This window comes from Anser brachyrhynchus, assembly GCF_964034855.1.
Source record: "Anser brachyrhynchus genome assembly, chromosome: 9".
NCBI lineage: Eukaryota > Metazoa > Chordata > Aves > Anseriformes > Anatidae > Anser > Anser brachyrhynchus.
The window spans coordinates 7,545,867-7,570,070 of record NC_137703.1 but is presented as its reverse complement, the minus strand read 5'-3'; the positions used below and the strand labels follow the sequence as shown (position 1 = coordinate 7,570,070).

The 24,204-nt window shown below is 47.5% G+C and overlaps 1 protein-coding gene and 1 long non-coding RNA gene across 11 annotated transcripts in view; one reads left to right on the top strand and one right to left on the bottom strand.

The window, feature by feature from the left end:
- LOC308200007 overlaps positions 1-17,960 on the top strand; it is a 64,678-nt gene extending 46,718 nt beyond the window's left edge. For 2 of the 6 annotated variants that reach the window (XR_013955147.1, XR_013955148.1), the window contains one exon: positions 1,067-6,108. This is a non-coding gene — a long non-coding RNA (uncharacterized lncRNA). Of the gene's footprint in view, positions 1-1,066; positions 6,109-6,269; positions 6,544-15,701; positions 15,717-17,825 lie in introns of those variants that run through there. The other 4 variants (XR_013955143.1, XR_013955144.1, XR_013955145.1 and 1 more) reach the window with 4 other exon arrangements.
- The window catches only part of LOC308200006 (calcium-activated potassium channel subunit beta-2), a 130,586-nt gene that overhangs the window by 76,155 nt on the left and 30,227 nt on the right, over positions 1-24,204 (bottom strand). The window contains exon 1 of one of the 5 annotated variants that reach the window (XM_080605011.1): positions 9,522-9,976. The exons of the other annotated variants lie outside the window; for them this stretch is intronic. The gene's annotated coding sequence lies outside the window, so the exon portion shown is untranslated. Of the gene's footprint in view, positions 1-9,521; positions 9,977-24,204 lie in introns of those variants that run through there. 5 annotated transcript variants of the gene reach the window in all.

Below are 24,204 nucleotides of genomic sequence, written 5' to 3'. Positions count from 1 at the left end.
TTTTTGCATGAGGGGAGGCAACGAACCGGGACTGCTTAGTGAAAAACAGCCCAGCAGATCCAAAGAGTATTTTAGGTGCAAACCTGGGCCCCTTGACCACCTTACCTGCCTCCTCCTTAGCCCTTAGGGTCCCTAAACTCCATAAGCACATTGGGTTTTTAGTGTGAGGCCCCAGAGGCTTAGGGCTGTGCATGAGTGCCAGCTGCTGCTCCTGAGGTAGGTCACAGAAGGGCTCTTCAAAAAGGTCCTGTCCCCCAGTCCTGGTGGAGGGGACACTGCATGGTTTCCCTGCCAGCACATGGCTCTGGCACCCTGTTTTGGGGAGCAGCCAGCACAACGCTGCTGGCTCTGAGGGATTTCCTCCTCCCTCCTGCCAGAGCCAACTGCTAAAACAAAGCTGCTGGAAATTCTTTATCGTGCTAAAATATTTACCGCAGGATGCACACCCCTGGCTTAATAGGATTTATAAAAGTGGCCTAGAAATTTCTGGAGGTGAAGAGAATGTATATCAATTTTATGGAGCGAGCTGAGTAGTTTGCAGATTATGGTGTCTCGTGCTTTAAGTCAAACACGTAGCCGCGGCAGGCTCAGGCAGGGCTCCCTCCCTGGCAGGGGACTCCACAGCTGTCCAGCCAGAGGGCTTCGTGCCACCCCTGGGGGACAGAGCTGGGCTGGTGGGGACACGAGGCACCCCTAGGCACCGGGCACCCTGGGGGTCCCATGGGCAGACTTGTGAGGGCGTTTCAAAACAGCAAGGCAAGCTGTTTTCCTGGCCATTTCATTTGGGGTGGGCTCAGCCCCTTGCCTACATGGGTATTCCTGGAAACCTCATCTTCCTGTCTCTCTCCTTGGCAAATGGAAGAGAGAAAAGCAGCATTTTGGATATTTAAATAATGTTTAATGAGTGGGCCTTGGGGTTGTAAAGGAACTCGAGCACTTATGCTTAAATAATTTTGGTGGTTGATTTAGAGCCAAGTCCTGCTGGCTTTACTGAGGCAATTAGCCTTATTATTGCCAGAGGGATACTCACACAATTAAGGTGAGCAGTGTTTGATCTTTATTATAGAAACCAGTTGTCTATGCAGAAGCAGTTGACATATAGTGGTGCTAGGGCAGGACAACAACGGGCACGGAGAGAAATCCTCAAACCTAGATGGAAACCGGTGTCTTTCAAAGAAGAGCGATGGATAGATGGACCTCCTGCCTGATGCTGTTCTGAGCGGAAAGCCAAAATCGGAGAGCAAGAGGCGCATCCTCACATGGTACCCTGTAGGACTGCAACTGTTGTTGCTTCCACAGCTTCTCCAAAGGACCGAACAGGCTAATTAGCTCTACAATTGCCGCTTATCAAAAAGAGCATCTGAAGTCTTCCAGTGATATTTTTTTTTCCTTTCTCCCTGATATTTCTAAGGCACCTATCAATGTGGTACATAAGTACCATCTGGACAGCTGGCTAGTGACCAGCAGGCTATGATACGGGAGGCTTTGTAAAGATAGACAAACAGAACGGAGAGCAGAGTGAGCAGACAAACAGGAACATTTTAATGAAGGCTGAAGATGGTATAAATGAGATCAATGACAACGAGGGCCAGAGAAACCCATTTGTCCAAGATTTCCTGCTCCAAGAACAGGTGGAGCACGCAACATCTTCTCTCAGCCTCCCCAGGTAGAATTAAATTGCCTGGGAATTGTGCTTTGCAGAGCAGTGCTGTATTGACTCCGGAGACGAACATTCGTGAAAGAACGGAAGGCACAGCACTCACGGCACAGATGTGCTGGAGTTTTGTTAAGGAAGGGGACGGCTTTGAGATCAAGCATTCTGATGGCCACACCTCACCCTGAATTCAAGACAGTTTAGTTTTTATTTGGTTCATAAGAAACAAAGAAATTTTACAAAATGTGATTTTTTTAAATTAACATGAAGAGTTTGTGAATACTCTAGTCCAAGGCTTTGTGTGAACAAACGTCTACTTATCCAACTTCACTCATGTCAGCAGAGTTTACTGTGTGTGGTAGTACTGACCTCCATCTGGGTGCCATCTTTGTATGTGTGTGCAAAAAGCAATGTCTCAGCCTGGCAGAGTATCCCTGATAAGAAAGCTCCCATTGTCAATTATTTGGGGTTTTCTTTCAACCCCGATGCCTCTGGAGCTGAATGAGGACTTGTGGTGTTACAACAGAATCTTGCAAGTTCTGTGATGGCTTTTGACAGCCCGGGTCCCAGCAGGGAAAATCTTCTCACTTGAAATCTATCAACTTCTTCGTCACACAGGAAAAATGAAAAAGAAACCCACTTAGCAACTCAAACCTAGTTTGAAAGGGGATCCTCTCTGCCTGAGCTGAGTTACTGCAGACATCTCTGCATGACAAGCATATTCATTTAGAGAACCATCTAAAGGATGGTGCACTTAACAAAGACATCCTGTTCACGCTTAATGCACCAGATAAATTGTTTTAAAATGCAGAGTTATTTTGTGAGTTCTTAGTGAATAAGTGCATCCACGTATGCATCTCTGAAGAGATTTTTAATTAATTGCTTTCAGTCTTTTTCTTTTTGTAAAATTAGAACCATAATGGAATAGACTGGCTGTGGAGTTTGGCTGAGGCAAGATTATACTAATCCACTTGAAATACGACTAAAACAGTAAACAAGAAGAGATAAAAGCAATTTTTCCAAAACTCGTTTACCTGTGACAAAATCCTTCCAAATCAGCTGCATACAAATTGCTGGATAACCTTAATTAAGCTCTACCAAAAAAGATGTTGCTGTGGACTTGGGATACTTCACAACCAGGCAGTAAGTCCTGTGATGCTCTTTGCAAGAGGGGGAAATGCACTTTTCATTCAATTAGGGATTAGGAGAGCAGAAGAGCTTTCAAAGAGCCAAGTGTCAGCAAGATCAACGTCTTATGTGGTAGTAAATGAAGATGGAGAACTTTTCAGAAGTTTATGCTATGTCCTAATGCATCATTAGCATGGGTTTTCAAAAGCCAGAGGACTCATCTTCCCCAGATCCTGTAGTTAATAAATGCTATAGTTACAAAAGAATTTCCTTTGTTCCCTTCCTGGATTACTGCTTCCTATGCCTTGAAGTATGTAAGCTTTGTTGAAGGAACTGAACGATGGCCTAGTTGCGTTGATGTTTTGCACTTGGGCTCTCTGTCTGAAATGCTCATTTCCTGGATCAGTAAACTTGACCAAATCGCAACAGACATCCTTACACGTGCTCTACAAGGACTGTTTTTCAATCCAAATCAATTCTTGCCCTCTTGCCACAACAGCAGCTCTGGAATTCAACAGAGAAGTTTAAAAATTGCTCCTCAATAGATAGATGGCCACAGTGATCGGAGAGCAATGAGCACAGACAGGCTGGTGTCCTTTTTTGCCCTTCAGTTCTTTTACAGCTTGGGCTCTGCAACACGTTGCTGTGATCAAGACGTGGTTATTTGAAGCCTGTTTCTGTAGCAGCCTCACCGGGTCATTAGGACAGAGGAATTTAGGGGCGTTTAGCTAGAAAACGTGCCAGGACTGCCACTGCTCATTGCTCCCCACATCTCGCTCGCTCTGGTGTTGGTTGAGACCAAGCTGGCATCCCTCAGCCAGCCGAAACCAAAACACAGTTTCTTGAAGGTTTGGTGAGCTGAACGGGCTCCCCAGAGGGCCAGGTGAAGGTGCAGGAGGTGGTGGCTGGGTGGGTACAGGGAGACAGCAGGAGAAAAAGGGGTGATGCAAAGGCAGCCCGGCTGCTCGGTGCCCTGGGCTGTGCTCCCAAAAATGTGTGCTCCTGAGGTCACCGTCAGTCTGTCTGGCAGCAGCACTGAGGAGCACACCCGCTCCTGTGGATGGAGAGGGACACAAGTCTCCAGAAGGATTTTATATTCCTTTGTTTCCTCTGACTTTGATTTAACCATGGCCTGTGATGCTTTAAGTACCAGATATTAATTAGAAGTGGTAAGGAGTGTGTCCCAAAGGGACCATACTCCTGGTCTTCTCACCATTCCTAGTTTGACTTATTTCAAGTTAGTGCTCTGAAACATTATTTATTCACTCAGGAGCCTGACGTTTATAAGGCCCATCTAAATTTGCAAATAACTAATGGTTGTCAGTAAAGAGTACCACTCTGCTGAGGTGGAAAATAGCCTGCCTGCAAGTAAAGTACAGCCAAGTACATTGGATGTTTCCTACAGCACTTCTTTAAGACAGGCAATGTTATCTCATCCCTCCTTTGGTACCGTGCCTCAGCGAGCACACAAGGGCAGTGCTGTCCGGGGAGCGGTGACCTTGGGCAGATGAACCGCGTTGGGCGTAAGCAGAAGCTTTGGTCCCTCTCTGATATCTGAGGCACTGACAGGGAAGTGGGGAAATGGGACAAATGCTCTTTTGTCTCCTCTGGCTTTCAAAACCCTTCTGGCGGTGGCTGATTTAGGACAAGGCGGTGGCATGCAGAGCAGGAGGAACACTGAATTCAGGCAGCATTGCTGGGTGCCTGGGGACGGCTGGGGAACATGTCCTGACTGCTGCATGCCCATCATGTCTGCTGTCCGGGGACCCAGTCATAGCCCCGGCCGTGGTTTGGAGTCACTTAGCATCCACAGTTGGCTTCATATTTCCCCCTCTCCCCTAAGGACACCTGCCCCTCTGCCTTGGGATCTGCCAGCTCCTTGCGCTGGGAGCTGTGGTGCAGCCCTGTACCAAGGTTCAGCAGGCAGGAGAGGCTGGTGCAGGCTTGGTGAAATTTGGACCAGTTATGCAACGCAGAGGGTTACCTAAAGAGCCTGTGCATTTACTGGAGTAGTTTTGAAAGACTGTTGAGGGCCTCAGAGCTGCCAGGTCACTCCTGCAGAGCTGTAGAAGCGGCTGATAAGTAAACTGCGGGGACTCCCACGGTCACTAACAACCACGTTGCTGCCTCCAATCTTTCAAAGATCTTAGAAGATGCTGCAGCTCTGAGATGTTGCTGGGTGTCTCTGCAGAGCTTGCCAGCAGGAGCTCTCCCCTCCGAGGCTCTCTGCTCCCCACCAAGGGTCCAAGGCAGCAAAGCGCAGACCAGGGGGCAAACAGCAACATGGGCAGAAAAAGCTGGGATCTGGCTTTCTCTGTCTTTTCTCTTTAAAAATTAATTACTGCTTTAAAACTGGTCCATATAAAATCATCCTGCCTGGAACAAGCACAGGTGGGGGTTCACCATGGGCAATAGGACAGCTTTTTATTAAGAAAGCAAAAGTAGCATTAGAAGAAAGAGACCTAACAGCAGACTTGGCAGTATCCAAGGGGAGTCTTAAGATGGAATTTCATCCCAGGCTACATTGAATCAATTTTTGTCCTAGCAAAGATCCTCCGTGTTTGCTTTGATTTTGGCTCCTCTAATTCTTCCAGTGCCCTTGCTGTCCCCAAGCAGCATTAATCTGGCATTACATGTGCCCTGACGGAATACGAATGCATGGGTATTGCCCATAGCGACTCTCGGTGCGTGACTCGCTTGTGAACAATTCAGACACACTCCTACTTTTAGAATAAATAAGGATATCTAGGAACATTGGGGTTTAAAATCATTGAAAGGGCAAAAAGGGCCACCTGTTGGGGGTGTGACACTGCTGGTCAGCTCCATGCAGTAACAGCAACCCTGTTGATTCAGCACACACCTGATTTATTCTACGTGAAGAGGGAAGTAGTTGGATGATACAATTACTCAGTAGGAGACCTGAAGTTTCCTATTTGACATAACTACAGTGCAAAAATAATTGAAAAGGCAAATACATTCCTGTTTTATAACCTTCTCCTCTTCATTTGTTTCTGAGTCAAAAGAGCTTGGTGTTTTGACAGCCGATTTTTTTTCTCTCTGAGAAAAAACACTTGACAGAAATTCTTCGCCCAACTGCTCTTCGCTGCTTTTAAGCCACACAGCAGATGTTGGATAGTTTCCTTTCTGTCTGCTATTCCACAGCTCCCCTCTACCTCCCTGGCGTGCCATCAGTCCCCGGCGTGACAAAGGCTAAACCATGTCACCCTGGCACCCTCAGCGAGCACCCGCGTGGCGCCTGCAGGCCAGTGACAGCTCCAGGTCCTGCCCTCGACTGGGTCTGCTGAGGCCGTAAACCTTGAGGATAATGACCCCAATTCACCAGATTCACGCTAAAAATTGTTCAGGCATATTTATTTGTTCATGCTGCGTCAGTCCCTCTCTGGTAATGTTCGCGCCCGTGGGTGGCTGATCCCCCTCTGTCGGGGGCCACCTTGGTTTTCCTTCTTTCTGTGCTTTTCTCCTGCAGCCACTGCACCGCCGCCGGTGCTCTCCTGCTGTCCTCCCTGATGGCTCTCCTCATGTCTTGCTACGTAAAAGACCCGCAACAGGAGAAGCCACCACGGAAAATTTAGAAATTTCCATGCTGTCTTTTTTCCTCTTGTTTTGGCTGCACAAGCCATTTCTGCAGGCGTCGTGGATTGATGTGCATGAGTTAGGGAGGCTGGGGGGCATGGCAAGCACTGCGAGAGACGGGCCCATGCCGTGCGCGATGGATGGTGCTGACTGTACGTCCTAATAGAGCTTCAAGAATTCAGACGTTTGCCATTAATATGTACATGAATCTGAAAGCTGTTTAACCCGGCTCTCACATCTGCCTGGTGGGAGCACTTCAGTGCTGATGTGTTGCTCGTGTGGCTGCTCGCAAGGCAGGAATTTTAAACCTGACTGCTCAGATAGCGATGGCAATCCAGTGTGAAACTATAGACTCGGTGGTGGAATTTGCTATTCGCTTTGTGTGAGTTAGTTACACAAATCATCTAATCAAGGAACGCCACATGACTGAACTAGGCAACACAGCATGAATTTGCAAACATTTACCACTCCCAAAAGATCTGCAAGCCAAGTGTTATTCGCTGAAGAAATTCCCAAATAATATCAAATAAATAAATTAGAAAATTGCACGAGCTCCACAGACAATTCATAAAGCAGAAGGGAAAGTGAGATTCGTGGCATCAAGTACTCATTCAGCTTTTGAAGAAAAGGGGGAAATTGTTTCTCAGCACAGTGAATCAATCTGGTGCACCTTACTTCATTATCTGCTGAACATTGGTGGAGCAAGGGGAGCACTGAGAGATTTGGAATCACTTCTGACGGGCTCTCAGACGAATGGATGTTTGCTGCTGGCAGAAGTTTTTCTAAGTGGCAAATTTGTCTGGGATAGTTCTGAAAGCACATTTAGTTTTGGATCGTGGGATTTGCAATATGTCTTACTTACAGCCCCAAATGCCTGAAAAATGAACCTGCTCATGCTACAGAAGTTTGCTTTTTGTTTTCCCTTTTCTAGAACTCCACGTTCAGCCTCCCTACCTGCGCAGCATTGTGTGTATTTTCATTCCATGAAATGCTGCCCTCTCAGGTGACGGCCAAGCAGGGCTATCACCCTTCCCTGCCCCTTCTGCAGAGAGGCCGGGGTCTGCCCACGTCCCCAGGAGCGGAGCGGGCGGCAGGGTGCAGGCTGAGTGCAGCCTCCCGCACCCTGTGGTCTTACCCCATCAGCCCCTTTCCTCCAAAAGGGCACCCACTTAGAATGAAGAACGGGAAGTAAAACAAAGTAAGATTGCCTAAACCTCTGGATAAAAGTGAGATGGAGAAGAAAAGCTGGGTGCTCGACTTCCGCACGCATCGCTCCTTTCTGACACGGGTTTAACATCTCCGCATAATATCTCCTTGATCCATACTGCAAACCCCTAGAAACATTTTCTTTGGAAGAAAGTTTTCACTGTTACCGTCATGTACCACGTAGCGTAGATGACATGGGTTGAAATGATTTTTCCCCCAGTTTGCAATGCAGAGTAATACACTTTACTGAAAAGTTGTTGCTTGGATCAAATGCTGAATATTTATAAGTTATGTTTCTTAAGAGCAATTCCTACCATTCCTGATCCAGTATTGCTTCTTTTTGGCACAACCTGTATTTACTGTGGCCGAAGGCATTTGACTTTTGCTGTTAAATTGTCGTCAATGTATTGTTACTAAACGAATTACAGCATGACCCAAGTACAGTGCGTTATAATCCTCTGAAATTCTCCTTAAAAGGAACATTTGTTAGGATGAGTAAATTCAAATTACTTGGTGAGTCTCGGCTACACAGGAGTTCTTTTTCTACTGAAGACGTAATGAAAACAATCAGTCTAACTGAATTCTCCAAGTTGAGAGCGTTTGACAACAGTATTGTAGAGTATGCCTAGTGACACCCACGTTAAGGTAGGTTTAAAATGGTTTCATAACCTTAATTTTAATAGTTAGCAGGGCAAGTGGTACCATATCTCTTACTGCAAGACTTGACTCTCAGCTCCTTTAAGTGCATTTTTAATAGCTCCTGTGAGAAGTATTTCCACAAGCAGAACATTTTATTGTCACTAAATACCACTCACTCTCAAGTCTGTCTCTTGTTTGGAAATGAAACTTTTATGCCCAAGTAGAAACAATTCATCAACGCAGGGAACATCACAATTGGATCAAACACCCCGAATGATAATGATGCTCCATATGCATGTACATAAGGTTTTTGGTTATTAATTTCGTGCTGCTTATCGTGGTGAGGACCGTATGCAACCACAAACATGCAAACTTGCAGCCTGGCACTGCGCAGGGACCGCGCAGAGCCCTTGCTGCCCGGTTTTGCCATACAGACCGGACTCTGATGTTCGGACATTTTCTCACCCCGTAACACCAAGCAGGTGCAGCATAAAAAAGTACGTGATGCTCCCAACTTTGCATACCACCTCCTGGACTCCTGGCTGGGGAGAACTGAGCCTTTTCAAGGGGAAGCTTTCCTGTAATACTACTGAGTGTTTACTCCATCCTCAGCCCCTGCTCCCAGCCCTTTTGGCATCCAGCTGAACATCGTTTACATCCCTCCCCATGCTGTTGTTTCTCAGAGGGAGGGAGGGTGGCAGGGGCTGGCGGTGGCACAGGAGGAAACCCTACCTTTTTCAGTCTGAAACTACAATTCTCGTCAAGCAAAACAATGTCAACAGTGCAGAGGAAGCTTTGATTGTGCAAAATGGATGGACACATTATGCTTTCTTTTTTTTTTTTTCTTTTCTTTTTTTTTCCCCAATAGGTTATAACCCAGGGAATTCCTCACCCAGAAAATCCACCCCCCCCCCCACCTTATTTTCCCCTTTCCAAAGGACAGCGGTGGCACCCCAGGCATGTTTTACAAGCTAATAACACATCTCCCTCAGCTGACAGGCTCCACGCCTTTCCCCTTCCCCTTTTATTTTAGGGCACCTTCTCCTCTCCCCTCTCCCGCCCCAGCAGCAGCCCGGCTGGCTTGGTAGCTAAGGGGTAAAGTGTTTCCTGCATGACCTCTAATGCATTTTGCTCCCGGGGAATGCACGCTCAGCAGGGACGAGCTCTGAGCCGCTCGTCCCTGAGGTTTTTCTGCCATGAACCCCAGGGCTGGCGGCGTCTCCCCTGGCCCCCCACCTGGCTGCGCAAACAAAAGGCACCCAGCAGCAACAGCTCCCTTTGTTTCGCATGCAAATCCTACCTCCGATAGCTGTCACATCTTCCTCCGAGGCGAAGCCTAATTGTTAATAAACCGGGATCCAGTGATATCCTCCAAAGTGCCACCAGTTGTTAAGCTCTGTCATCGTCCCCTCCCGGCGCTTCAGCCTTTTTGGACCATTAGTGTCACAACCCCTGCTAACTCATAGCCGAGTGCTCCCTGCTCAAAATGTCTGAAAGAGTTTGGAAGGACAATAGGAATGACAGGCACACTAGACAGCCATGCTTGAAATTAGTTATCTCGAGCTCACTTAAGGCTGTTTCGCCGTGTTTGTAAGGCACGCTCTCGGGAGGGTTTATCAGCCTAGGCTAGACGTGCCATTCCTGCCGTGATTCAGTGCCGTAATAGGATGGCTGCTGGAAACGCAGCGATTGCTCTAACCCCGCTCATCCCTCCGGAGCTTTTAAACCTCCCCAGGAGAGGAAATAGCTTCAGTCATCCTTAAACTTACTGAGGCTACTGTTTCTGCAGAACAGGGCTCCGCACGTTGTTTTGAAACTGAGGACGGAATCCCTCCTGGGGATGCAAGGTGCTGTCGCCCCCGGTGCGAGCGGGGAAATGAAGGCGGCAGCATCCGTCCCCACCGAGCTGGGGCTGCCGCAGGAGCTGGGGAGAGTGGTGGCTGGAGCTGAAAGTTCACAAAACTCTGTGAGGCAGACGTGGCAGGAGGGGAGTGAGGGGGGGATGTATGGACTGTACCGGTGTTGTGTTTATAGTCACAGATGTAGGCTGCGCTTCCCTACAGGGAAAGTGCAGTTTGCACATAGGAGGGTCTCACAACCTAAATTTGCAAGTTGACAGCATCCAGGATAATAATGAGCTGAAGAAACACAAGCGAAATGTGGTATTTGCAGTGCCTGTGATGTAGGGAAGAAGGGTTTTAAGAGGATGCTATTGGAGAGCGCTGCTTTCAGTGAACCTGTGCGCATCTCTCGATCCCAGGTCAGAAACATCAGTGCTCTGCTGAGATCTGGTAGGGTTCCTCTTCTTGGCTGCCAGTTCATGACCAGCCCTGGTCAAGACAGATCAAAGCTTGCTAATATCTGCTGTCAGCTCGGTGTTGCTGGTCCCAGTGTGGTCCCTAGTGGTCAAATGTAAAAGCCACCAGTGCAAATGTATCTGCCAGCAGCAATGGCACACGGGGCTGGGGGGACGCACAGGCAGCCTGGGGCCAGGGCAGGCTGGGAGGGAGCAAGGGGGCAGTTAGCACCTGGGTTGCTTCTTCAGCACCCATTTGGTGTTTTGGTACTGCCCAGTCCATGACCCTTGGATTAAAGTGAAAATATGCATGGAGACACCTTGGAAAGGAATGGCACTTGGAGGATTAGGGAGGAAGGCAGATCACAGCGAAAACACCACCTGTGACTGCCTCACACCATAGGAATGAAGGGGCTAAAAGAGCAAATGGACATCAGGTTTTTTAATGACCGGGATCTGAGGGGCACTGAAGATGAGATAAGGACTGAGACCTCTCCTTTGACCACCAACACAGCAGATGCCCACACTGCCAAGAGCTTTACCAAAGAGCATGTCAGACTGTGCGCTCCTGTATTTGCCTTCGTGCAAACTGTGAGCGAAAGCAAGGCTTACTTGCACAGCCACAACCCATAGATGCCGATGGGGACATCTGGGAGCACAACGGGCATGACATTTGCCCCCAAATCGACACCACTCCTAACAGGGCTGCCTTCGCACCCAGTGCTTCCCCATGCCTGTGCTTGCTGTCGCGCTCAAGCACCTGAGGTCCTCCCTTCCCCCTTCCGTCCCCTGCGCCTTACAGTCAGTGCGGGAAGGGAGGTCTCACGGCTCCAGTTTTGGTTCTGGTTACAGTGGGGGACTATCAGCACCTTAAGTCTATCCCAGAATGGGTGGGAACAAAGGGGGCCTTGAACTTTGTAGGCATGAACCTAATGGTGGGCAACAATTACGTGCTTACTGCTAGCACAGCTGCCGGGACAATTCCTGCTTTGTGAATAATTTAAAGAACTCTGCTCCTGCCACCTACCCGGCACCTGCACAAGCACTAAATTCACTTTAAAGGGGAAGGAAAAAGGAAAGAAAGAAAAATTCTCCTTGTTGTCAGCAGTATATGTGTCTCACTACGGGGCTCACCATGCAATTGATTTGTGTGTGGGATGACACAGCAGATCAAGAGGCATTGGGCAGATTCCTTCTGAAGATAGATGGGCACTGACTTTGTTGATGATCTTTTAGAGGTTTCAGTGCCAAAGTGGACACAGCAGTGTTCACTGACAGGCTGAAGCAGGTGACCATTGCCACCTACGTCCACAGTTCCCCGACCATGCATACTGAACAAAATGTGGCTCATAAAGAATGCATGACCCCCAGCTGCCACCACCATTACTCAGTGAACAAACAACCCCTGGGCCTCCCTGCCACAGTGATCCCAAATGCTGAAGTCCTTTGTGGTAAGTTAAAGCCACTCAGCCTTGGTGGTCAACAGGTGACAAATGTCTGTGAGAGCTGTGGGACCCAACGGGCAGGGAGATGTACTTACATTGGCTGGTAACTGAAAGGGGGGTAAATTATTCAAGGAGTAAGGTGTAGGATGATGCGAAATGATCAGAAAGATCTTCTAGGGGTTGGTAGTTCAAAATGGTTCAGTTTTAGGGTGATACTCTGAGCTACACTCCTTTTTCTCAAGCTTTTTCTAATCACTGAGCAGCAACAGCAGCTGCCACCAGTGATGGGGCTCATGTGTGCTCCCCACCCACAGCATGGCTCTAGTGCTGGTGCATTCTTCTGGTGCACCAGCCTGCTCCTTGCTGGAAACACGATACAGAGACGGAGCACTGAGTTGGTCAGGTATGGCAATTTCCTTCCTTCCCGGACTGCTGGATTGTGGCAAAGTAGGGCTGCTCTGGGAAACAGAGGGCTCACGGGTGCTTCCGCTTGGCTTTCCCTCAGCAAAACGCTACTGACTTCTGCAGGAGCCAAGGCTGCTGTTCAGCTCTGCAATAGACCCTCTTGGAGAAAACCCATCACTTGCAAAGGAGCTGTGGCAGTGGCAATTTTATAATGCCTCTGCCTATTTCTGACCGGTATGTGCATAGGAAACAACCAAGGAGGGATGAAGGAGAAGAATTCAGGAGATTTGTAGTTTGTATGCTGATTGTAAGTCAAACAATATAATGAATGGAGCGACTAACGCATAATTTCATTATGAGTCATCCTAATTATAGTGAGAATTTGATAGATACATAACTAGAAAGTGTAACTATCTGTTACACACTCCTAACTGCACAGGGAAGTACACAGTATAATTAAAGCTGCAGGTTACACACACTATAACCTTTTCTTCCCCTGTGGTGATAAGTTCTCCAGCAGCATTAGGAATTTGTTTTGAAGTCACATACCTATCAGACAGCACTCTTTCTACCCGCTTGCTGAGTCTTTTTCAAAACGGATCTGCATTTGAAAGCAGCAGGGAGTCTCCCTAATCCATAGGTAGTTGGTGTGATTCCTGTATTAAAGGAGAGACAGGAACAACGGCTCTTCCACCTGGGGTCTCTCTGAAGAGTGTCAGTGGTCAGCGCAGTGTTAGCCTGCAGAGCTGCAGATGCAACGTGCATGGCAGGTAACAGGCTGTGTCAAGAATGTGTAGTTACAGCATAAATGGAAATTAGTCTTAGCCAGGAGAAGGATCCTTAAAATGAGGTAGGCCAAATCCTGTCCTATGTATCTAGATACTCTTGGGCTTTGCGGAGCTCAGAACCGAATTTTGCTGATGACAAAATTTCCATAGAAAGGATGAATCCAGCATGGGGGGAGATAAACTTCTAATGGTGATGTTGGCTACATGTTTTAATCCCACCCCTGGCTTTTAGGTGAACAGATTTACAAGAAAGCCGTCGATGTCAGTCCTGAGTTTGCAGCTCTGGCATGTCTCCCTTCCTTTCCCTGGGGGGAAACAGGCAGCACTGTGCCTGCTACAACGCTGGGGTGCAACAGCTGACATGGTGCCGCAGGAACATGCTCAGCCAGGCTGTCCTGGGTGACCAGGCATAATCTGCAGCTCTAGCATAAAGTCAGAAATCAGTTGTCTCTTGACGCTGAAGCGCAGCCCCGTGTTTGGCCATAGTCTTGCTAGTCTCTCTCATGCTGACAGTCCCAGGACACCCAGGTGTCCTGCAAAGCTGTCCACATCTGAGTTACGTTGCAGAGAATAGTTCACCTCCACTTGCTGCTTGACTGTCCCCCTTTATACACTGACTGCCTTTTTCTCACACAGCCCTTTCTGAGCCACTCGCCTAGGAGAGAATATCTACAGCTGGAGTGTTGTTAAATGACCCAGAAGCGGCCGCTTTGCAGGCTGACACTATTTGATGCAAATAGACGGCTTCTTGCTGTGAAAATCTCCCTGGTTGACAACCCATTGGGTACTTCTGACGATAGTCGTCTGAGGAGTTAAAACACGGGCTCCTCTGTTTTTGCATATTCAGGCTATCATCCTCGTCGCACTGCCGGTACTAAATCCTTCCTGCGCGGTTTCGGCAGAGGCCGATCTCCTCCCTGTTTGCTCGACAGCTGCTGGTGTACATTGCTGCTTCTCTTTGCAGTCAGCTCTTGCCATCTGCCATCATTAAGCTGCCCAGGTGTCGGAAATCTTCTTGCTCTTCTCTTGTAAACATTATTTTGCCTTCTTCTTCGCTAACTCAACCTTCGTTTATGTAGAGGCTGATAGATCAGGCTGGCTGTTCTCAAAACATCTGCTGCGCTTCATACTTGGTGGGGGTGGATGGGGAAGAGGGTACGTATCCTTGCTGGCAAAAATAAAGACTGCTTAACCCTTCCTTCACTTCCCATCTCCAAAAGCTCGCTGTCTTACTGCGCTTCCAGATGTGCGAGTTAATTAATATTTGCCAGTCGGGATGTTGCACATAGCAAACCTACCATAAAGCACAGCTAATTTTCAGAAGCAGCAAAGCTTCCACACGCTGCAACGATACCTAGCGCTCGGTGGTACTGAGGAGCAGCAGAGATGGGAAGTGCCTAAGACAGGTACCAGCAAAGCCAGCAGAATAAACCTCTTCCCCTCTTCAGGCTGCTTCTGCTGGTGCAAACAGCAGCTCGCTGTTTTTTTCTGCTCAGATATGGGTCAGGCATCCTTTTATGATTACCTGGAGGGGAAATTCAGACTCAAATAGCATCTTTCACAGTGATGGGTAGTGTAAACTATTGAATTCTTTGGGCAGAGATGATGAAATGAAATGATTTCTGGTGCGCCCAATCCTCCTCAGTAAATCACCGAAGATTGACTGTAAGTTTGAACAGCAACAGAGCAGAATCCAGCAAAACAGGCTGCCTGCACAATGCTGCTCGTCGGGCCCAGGGAATGTTTACTGCTTAAATGCTAGTAAAATATGTATCTGAGGATGCACACCCAGCTGCTGGGGCCAGTCTCCAAGGCATGTGTAGAGTAATTCCAACAGGATTTCATGCTTCAGTGATTTTACTCTCCTCTGTGTGGGGCTCAGTACCAGCGCTTTCAGAGCCTGATTTTGTGTGCAGGTATTGGGCCGTTCCTTGCTCTGAACGGTTCTGCTGAGCAGCAATTGCTGCCTGCTGCTTTCCCATTTGTTAAGCAATGGATTACTGTTCAAACATTTGCAGCACATGTTGGTCTAAGCTCTGTGTGCAATTCTCCAAACGTACTCCTCTCCTGGAATGCCACGATCAGAGGTGTTTCGTCCTCGGTTGATAATTTCCTCAAGCACTCTCCCAATCATCACCGCTATGCTTCCCATGCTTTGTGGTGGATAATTCACTGTGTTATTCACCTTGCACAGAAAAACCAAATTGGCCACTTAGTTGCTCTCTGATTTTATATACAGAGTCTAGCTGTTTCTTTGCCAACTCTTACTGGCTTTATCTATCCACACTGTCCTATTCCTATGTTAATTTTAATTCTCCAGCAACTTTAGCAAGATACTGCTGGATAATTCTTCCCTTGCCTTTTTTTTTTTCCCACCCCCCTGCAAATCATTTGCTATGCAGTGCTCTCCTTTCTTCAGGACTCAAGTATCTCCTTTAATCTCTTCTTCCTTTTATTCTTTCCTCAGCTGCTGCTTTGCTTTGGTGGAATAGTCACTTCTCTGATGAAGCTCATGCTTCTATTTCTGTTCTCTCTCTTTTTGAAAGGTCTTTTGCATCAGTGCAGTGCCTGTTTTGGTGTCTTTGATGACTCGGTGATGTATGCTAAGCTCCGTGCTCCAGGTGCGAAGGATCAAGTTGTGGAGAGAGGATGCCACGAGGGAGGGAAAGTGACTGCTGTGTCCCAGCAAGGCCATTTTCAGTGGAGCAGTGACGTGCTGTGGGAGCAGCTAAATAGCCTGGGTGTTGGGTTCTGCACTGTGGAGGGGCTGTTTAGCAGTGCTGTGCCTCAGTTTCCCCACCTGTAAGGCAGCAATAATAGCACCGCTCTGCCTTTACAAAGTGCCTTGTGAGCTTTGGCCAAGAACTAAAATAGGACAACTGAAATTCAGTCTTGTCAAGCTATGTTGTTGCTTAGTAAGTGCCTAAATCTGCCTCCATAGCCTCTGCACTGTGCAGTGAGGTTCAGGCTGTACGTCGCTGGTCACATCCAGATGCTCCTGCATGCACAGTTGGCCTTGCAGTGTCCTCCCAGTCATCTCACAGCCTGGCCTGTTTTGGAGGAAAGATGTGCTGGTGGGAGCAGGTGAAAGCTGTCACAAAATGCCACTTTGTCATTTTATCCATCCATAGCCTGTTGCTGGTGCTGAGAGGGGCTCAGAGCACACTGGGGCTGTGGGTGCAGGGTGTGGGGCATCCGCCGAAGTGACTAGCAGGGGATTTCTGGGGTGTGATTACCAAAAATTCAGCAAGGGTCCAAATCTCTTCGTTGTCCTGTGTAAATTTGGAGTGACCAGTGGGATCTCACTGTATTTACTGCAGTAGAGTTATTTGGGATTTATACCACAGAGGGCAATGTTTGGTGTTACACGTACATCTCCAAAGATATATAGGTTGTGTACGAAGTTATCTCCCCCCTGAGAAAAAATTACAGCCCCTGTACAAAGCTGCCACCTATTTATTCCCTGTCATCACAACTACTGCGGACACTGGATGAGTATATGGATAAATGACTCAGGCAAAAAAAAAAAAAAAAGGTATTTGGAAACCAAGCACATGCTTTCCAAGAGGAAAGGCAGAATGATAAAGCTTTGCCTTTATCACAGGCTAGAGGGGTACTCCTTTGGCATAAACACACATTTTCCACTGATAAAAGAAATCTGTGCTTCCCCTCCTCTCTGATACGTTTTTCAATCTTGCATATAAAATATTAATGTATCACCAAAGGCCACAGTGAAGAGGACTCCAGAGGAATTTAGCCAGTGAGTTATCTCTGTTTTTAATTACCTAACGCTATCTGTTTACATCTGTTTGAAATCATTTTATACTCATTATACCTATTGAGGTAATATTTCATCATTTCTCCACTTGGGTAACTTTAAAAACAGAAAAAAGAAAAAGGAACAGCTTGTCCATAAATTCACCTGTAATCTGACCTTTTCTTTGCTCTGGGAAGTTTTGAGAATTCTCTAAATTCCTGTGTCTGTACTTGCTCTACTTTGGGACTCTTAGAAATAACCTTGACTCTAAACCGTGGACTCTAAGGTAGGCACAGAAGATGCTCTGCAAGCTGTGGAGCACATCCCTACTGTTGTGAGGGGCCAAATGCTTAAAAGAAATGCATTGCACATGGATCTGCCCAACAGTACCCAAATCCTGTGCTTCTGTTGCAGGGGCTCCCAGCTGGAGCCTCAGCCCACAGGCACCGGCTGTTTTAATGGTGAGTGAATAGAACAAATCTAGAAAATCAGTCCCGGAAAGTCCTTACTTCCTCAAATAATGCCTCAGCTCCAGTGAGACCATCTGGATGTTGCAGGATCAGGCTCTGCAGATGCAATTTGGCCTCACTACCTGTGCTCACGCACACACTCACGCAGGCTGCATCGCTAACCCTTGGTTGCCTCCTCTAATCCACCCTCCTCCTGCCCACAGCCACGGCAAGAAAGATGTATTTTCTTTACTTAGTTTTCATGTTTATATTTCAAACACCCCTTGGTGCAGTAAACTAGTTAAAAAACACAATCCCCGGCCATGCAGTACCTGTTGGGGGAAGCATGACGGATCTGGTAGTGCAGGAACAAATATCCCCGGGGTCCCATCTGTCTCTCACAGTGTGTATACTGCCTTTTTTTTTTTTCTTTTTTTTTCTTTTTTTTTTTTTTTCTTTCCCAGGCAGGGTTGCTGTTATTTTTGCAGAGAGGACTGAATCCACTGTGGCCCTTGGTTGCCCCTGCTGCCCGCTGCTCCCGTGCTGCGCTCGGCGGCTCATCAGCCCCTGCCGGGCCCGGGGGCTTCAGCCGCGCTCAGCCCCCAGCAGCAAGCTCGGATGTGATTGCTCCGTAAGGAAAAGGTGATTCCTTGGAGCACCTGCCTGGCTCTCCAGACATCTCCTGCTGCTGGTGGAGTGAGGAGGGAAATAACCGTGCTGGCACAACAGGCCTTTGGCTGCCTCGCTGATGCTAACAGGCATGGGTCCACCGAGCAAGCAGAGCACCCATCCCTCTTGTGCCAGCGCCCGCTCTGACCCAGTGTACCTGCTAGTAGGACGTGGTCAGGAGCCTTGTGAACACAGCTCGGAGTCCCAACGCTGAAAATCTGCTTTTTCTTTCCTCTCTTTTGCAAAGAAATCAATCACGTGCGTTAATTATTTTGGATGGCTCGGCCCTTTCAGGGTTCCCTGTCAGGGACTGCTCCGTTGTGTCAAGGGCTCTACAACCACTGAACAAAGAGACACCGCCTGCCCCAAATTATTCAGGTACTTGACTTCAGTAGCCTCTTGGTATTTTAGATACTGGAACGTTCCTTGGACTACATGAAATATCTGAGATACTCTGAAGAAATTTCATGCCATTAATTTTTAATGTAGCTATTTTTAATGACTCATTTTTAATGATCAACACTGCGCTTACACACCTGGTGTGATAGATATTCTCTACTGTATAATTACTACTGCCTTCTACAATTTCTGACTCTAGATGTACAAATGCATTTTACTCTTAAAAACTTAAATCTTGAAGTGGGATTTTGCTCTCTAGATCTTTTGTCCACTAAATAATAATGATGGGAGAGCCACCTACACATAAGTATGAGCCCAGTAACTGTCAAGCAATGTAGTTTTACAAAGGAAGTCTTAAACTTTCCTGAAGCCCTTTTTTTTTTTCAGTGGGTTTACAGGAATATAAATGAGAAGGAGATTTCCCCCATTGCTGGCATCTGATTTTTGAATTGGATTAATTATGACAAGAGCTTTTTTTTTTTTTCCCTGCATAATCAGATTTGCTAAAACTTCCTTATGAGGTTCATAAAAATGTTTTGTGGTTTTTCTTTGCAGCTGAGTTCAAATTTGGCTGAATTTTCAACTGGACTCTGGTATTCTTACAGGGTCCATCTTTGTTAATAACCATGTTTCAGTTTCTTAACTTTCTTTTCTAATTCAAGTTACTGACCATTCATTTTATTTTTGTAATAGGAGCAGGAGGTTAATTGTCCACCAAAGGCCGTTTGAGATGGTCCTAGAACAGTTCGAGTGAAATGCCCTCGTTTTTCTTAATTTTCATTAATCATCAACTTTATTGTTTGCACATAGTACAAACAGCAAAATACCTGACTTAGTCCCGTAAAACATGGCTTGGAGGTCTGTCTCATGAGCTCTTACCGAAATGGCCTTAGTGCCACTGCGGTTGGCCTGGGTGCTAAAAATGAGGAGGGGGGTGAGACTCAGAGCCCATCCAAGGGCTGTGCTGAATGAAGGCTTGGTAAGGGGCAGGCTCAGGATGGTGTCATCATGGTGGACAGTCAGCCATTAGACAGCAAACACGAAGCATAATGATGTGCCGTGACCTGGGACTGAAACCCCTCCAGCTCCTTGCCTTCCACCCTGTCCTGGTTCCAGTTAGGACAGAGTTAAGTAGCTCATAGTAGCTGGTAGGGTGCTATGTTTTGGATTAGGATGAGAAGAGCGCTGATAACATGCTGATGTTTTAATTGTTGCAGAGCAGTGTTTACACCAGGCCAAGGACTTTTCGGCTTCTCGCTCTGTCCTGCCAGCGAGCAGGCTAGGGGTGCAGCAGGAGCTGGGAGAGGACAGACCCAGGACAGCTGACCCAAACTGGCCAAAGGGGTATTCCATACCATCTGACGTCATGCTAAACAATATATAGGGGTGGCTGGCCGGGGTGGGGGGGCCGGCTGCTCGGGAATAGGCTGGGCATCGGTCAGCGGGTGGTGAGCAATTGCATTGTGCATCACTTGTTTCTTACACATTATTATTGTTAATACTATTACCATTATCACTATTATTATTATTATTGTTATTATTATTTTCCTGTCTTAATAAACTGTCTTTATCTCAACTCACAGGCTTCACTTTCCCGTTTCTCTCCCCCATCCCAGAGAGGGAGGGGGGAGGGTGAGTGAACGGCTGTGTGGTGTTTAGCTGCCAGCCGGGTTAAACCACAACACACCCCCATCTTCCTCCCTCACCGAAGCTGCACTTCAAGGGGGCTCATGATCTCGTTAGGGCTTCCTCCTGGAGGAGGTCTATGAAAAACTGGCACTGCTTAGGAATTCCTCGGGGTAGGATGAAGAGAACTAGGGAGTGAAAAGAGGTTAATTTGAATAACTCCTTAACATAAACTTAGCACATGGGAGCCCATCATGTCCCCAAATCCAGGTCCTTTTCCAGGAGTGACCAGAGGATGCAGAGTTGCTAAAGAATTAGATCCCCAGCCAGAAGGCTGAGAGCACCTAATAGACTGTTGACTGTGCCATCTAGAAAGCTTTGGAGCAAACCCAAGCAAAACACATTTAATATCCTCAATTTTATTTTCATTTCTAATCACCTGCTCCTGTGTACTTTACAATTCTTTGATCTGTCTTAGAGAACAGTTTCCCTAATTGCCACGGGAAAGGACATAGCATTTTGTTTCTACTGGTCATGTGGAAATGCAGGGCCTACGTTACTTCTCTAGAACCTGGTCTAGAACCTGCACTTTGGCACTGTAAAAATCCAATTGTAAACCACTTCCGAAGGAATGAATGTAGAACACTCCAAACTTTAAACAACAAAACAAAACAAACAAAAATATGCCAGAAAAGTAAGTAATAGAGGTTAGCTGTTATTTTGCTGTAGCTCTGATGGCACCAATAGGTGGGGAATCTATACCCAGATAGGACTTGGTTCCTGTCACCCCTCTGTACAGTACCTACTTATATATTTTAAGAGAAAAATATGGTTGATGTGACTAAAGGCTAGCTCGTCTGACCTCAATGTTACACAAAGCCTTATGAAGGAAAATGACTCCTTTTTGAGGGAGAGAATGCAATGCAGCTTTACCTAAGGTACATTGTGTCAGATGAACTTGATGGTTTTATTTGATAAGATAATTGATTTTCTTGACAAAAGCAGTGCAGTAGATCTAATCTCTCTGGACTTCTACAAAGTATTTGACATAGTGAAAAGATTAGTCAAACTGGAGAAAACAGGGATTAGTGGCATTGTGCAGGAAATGACTGGAGAGTCAGGGAGAGTAAATGATGTATTGGGGAAAGTTTGGGTGCAGTGGCTGCCCCTGCAGTCCCTTTAGGGTTGGCTGGAGAGGTTAACTGCATTCATGATTCTCATGGGGATTCACAGTTCTTATGGGAATCATGCCATGCGTTACTTCAGTGAAATGGGGTTCATCTTCTGAAATGATAAAGAAGGAAGTGACACCAGCTGTTCTGGAGCCAGGGCCTGAAGAGGTCTCGCCTGGAGTACGAGGTAGTCCTGGCACACAACCTCAGAAAAGGTGTGTTAAAATAGGATCAGCTGCAGAGAAGTGCAGCAAATGCAGCCTTTATTTGCCTTGAGAGGTGTGATTGCTGTCTATAAAAGCAGGGGGCAGGAGGGTTAACACTGGGGAGTGAGGAGAGCTGTTTAAACTGAAGACCAGTGTTGGCACAGGAACAAATAGGTATAAATGGGTCATGGATAAACTTAGGCTGGAAATTCTGAGATTTCCAGCCGTCAGAAGAACGAGGCACCGGATTAGTCCTCTCGACAAAGAAGTGGAGGTAAAAAAAAAACTAGCTTTAAGACAGAGCTTCACTGCTGCTTGAAAGGGATCTTGTGACGTTGTGGCTTGTGATCGCGGAGGCTTGGGCTCAGTGACGCAGAGCCCCCTCCCAGCCCTCTGCTTTCCCTTCCAGCCATCAGATCTCCTGTTTGGCAGTGATTCTGTGAAACCCTGCCCCTGTGAGGCAGTGGCTGAAGAGGGCTCAGAGAAGAGCCTTTGCACCAGTCAGGGGCACAGAAAATATCCACCGAAGGCCGGCTCTGTGAGTCCATGCGTGAATATCCCCAACGTGCACGTCTGTGGGTGTCAGCAGCTTTCTGGCCCCTGGATGAAGGAACGGGCTGGCTCCGTGCTGGGCCCCCCTGCCGGGCAGCGCTGCGCTCGGGGGGCACGGCAGAGTGACTGCGCTCTTGCTCCTGCCCCGCAGACAAAAAGGAGTCAGGCTTTCTTGCAGCTGAAGGATTCATGACCTGTGCCTGCAACTTTTATCTGAATCCTGAAAACAGAGCAGGTCTGAGCCTCGACTCCCAGGAAACCAGAAGCAGCGGAAGGTGGAGGAGCAGCAGTCCTTCCCCCTTCTCCCTCCTTGCTGTCTCTTGCTAAAGGGACCTCCAGCTGCCTCTGCTCCTCCCGCCGTGGTGTTTGGGGAGCAGCACCGAGCCAAGCTCTGTCCCTTCAGGGGCTGTGGCACTCACCAGCAAAGAGCTGTGGCTCTGCTGCAGCGTTGTTCCCAGGATAAGGTACTTGCAGGCTCCTGCAGAGAATTAGTAGCTCATTTTAACCCCAGCCTAATTGCACCAAAACCCGCACGGCTGTGGCTGGACCCGTTGTGGCCTCCCGCTGATGGCACCGCCAAGACGCGGGGATGCGAGTGGTGGGGCAGGGCAGTGCTGACGCCCTGCACGTCCTGGGGCTGGCTTGGCACTTTGACCGGGCTTGCTTGTGTCTGCTGATAAAAGCCACAGCTCTACGCCACGATGACGCATCCCAGCAGGTAGCAGGATTACAGCAGAATAATATAAGCCTCATGGAGCACAGAGAAATGTTCTCTTTCTACTGGCATAAAGTAAATGTCTCCTTCATTCGGAGAAATGCTCGAAAAGAAAGGCTAGGCAAGGAGCAGCAAGGTTGAGATGTCATGTTACTCATGCAAGTACCTCCTGACACGTTTTCTTAATAGTGACAAGCACCAAGGATGCCCCTCAAATTTTTGCTCAAAGAGCGATGATGTCCTCAGCTCATCCTGCAACAGACCCAGTCTTCTGGGCATAAAAGTACTTGCGAAAGTCCATAAAAATGCTATCATAATTAAGTCAGGAAGCAAAGGGCACTCGCTGTTCCTGGAACTGTGTGCTTTCTTTTAACAAGTTCAGGCTGTGCAGAGCATGCTGGCAGCTGGTATTGTCTGACAGGAAAATAAAAGAGTGTGAGTGTCCAGGTACTGTCAGCATTTGAGGAGTACTGGGCACTTCAGGAAAGAAGTATTTGCTTTTGGGAAGCTTCTTTGTGTCACAGGTTATATATGGGAAAATAAGCCTGGATTTGTAATCAGTGCGGGAGAGATGGTTTCCAAGAGGTGAGGAGCTTGGGCCAAGTGTCCCTTCCTTCTGGCTGGGTGACACCTACTAGGGCTTCTCCAGCAGAGAGGTCTTCACCGAATCACTCCTGTAGTCCCTTGTAGCTGGAACTGATATTTCCACAGTTTCTCTTTTTCAGAGGAATTGAAAAGATTCTGTCAAATAAAGAGCACAAATCTTGTCTTTTGACAAAAATAGCATATAGAAGAATTAAAAGTACCTGGAGGATAGACAGTGAGTATTTAAAGAAAAAAAAAATAATGGTCGGGCCCATTTTTCAGTCTGACTGAGTTTTGGCTCATATTTTTTTGCACTTTCTACATGAATACCAGGAGCTCTTGGATCAGAGGAGCAACGTGGGGTGTGGTATCACTGCCCTGAGGGCAGGAACCTCGGGTAGCTCCTGCACCCCCGGGGTTATGGAAGGGGGAGACTTGCCCTCCTGAACCTGCCCCAGGCTTCCTTCCAGCTAAGACCTGCTCTAGAGAAAGGAAGCACACCAGAAATTGCTCATTAAGGAAATGATTAAGGATCTTGTGAATACCACTTGGGATTGCTCTGGTAATGGAGGATTCATTGCCATCTTTTGTCACTGAGGAGTATGTATGAATGTAGGCGCTGATACTTCTTGGCTTGGTCCCAGGGGGAATGCAGCTAAAAGAGGCACTGGCAGTCGCAGTCTCTGTGGTTGCTGAGTGTTTGGTTGACTTCTTGGGCAAGACTATTCCTTGTTTCAGTTTGCTCGTTTGTAAAACAAATGTTTTCTGTTGCTGACGGTATATGTAAACCCGGGTGGTGTCCATGGAGGGCTTGTGACTCCCAGCTCTCCAGAATCGCCTGGGCCCACCGGCGTGGGTAGGGTGCTGCTGCTCAAACCCAAGGTCTTGCTGACCTTGACTGCTGGACATGACGGAGCTG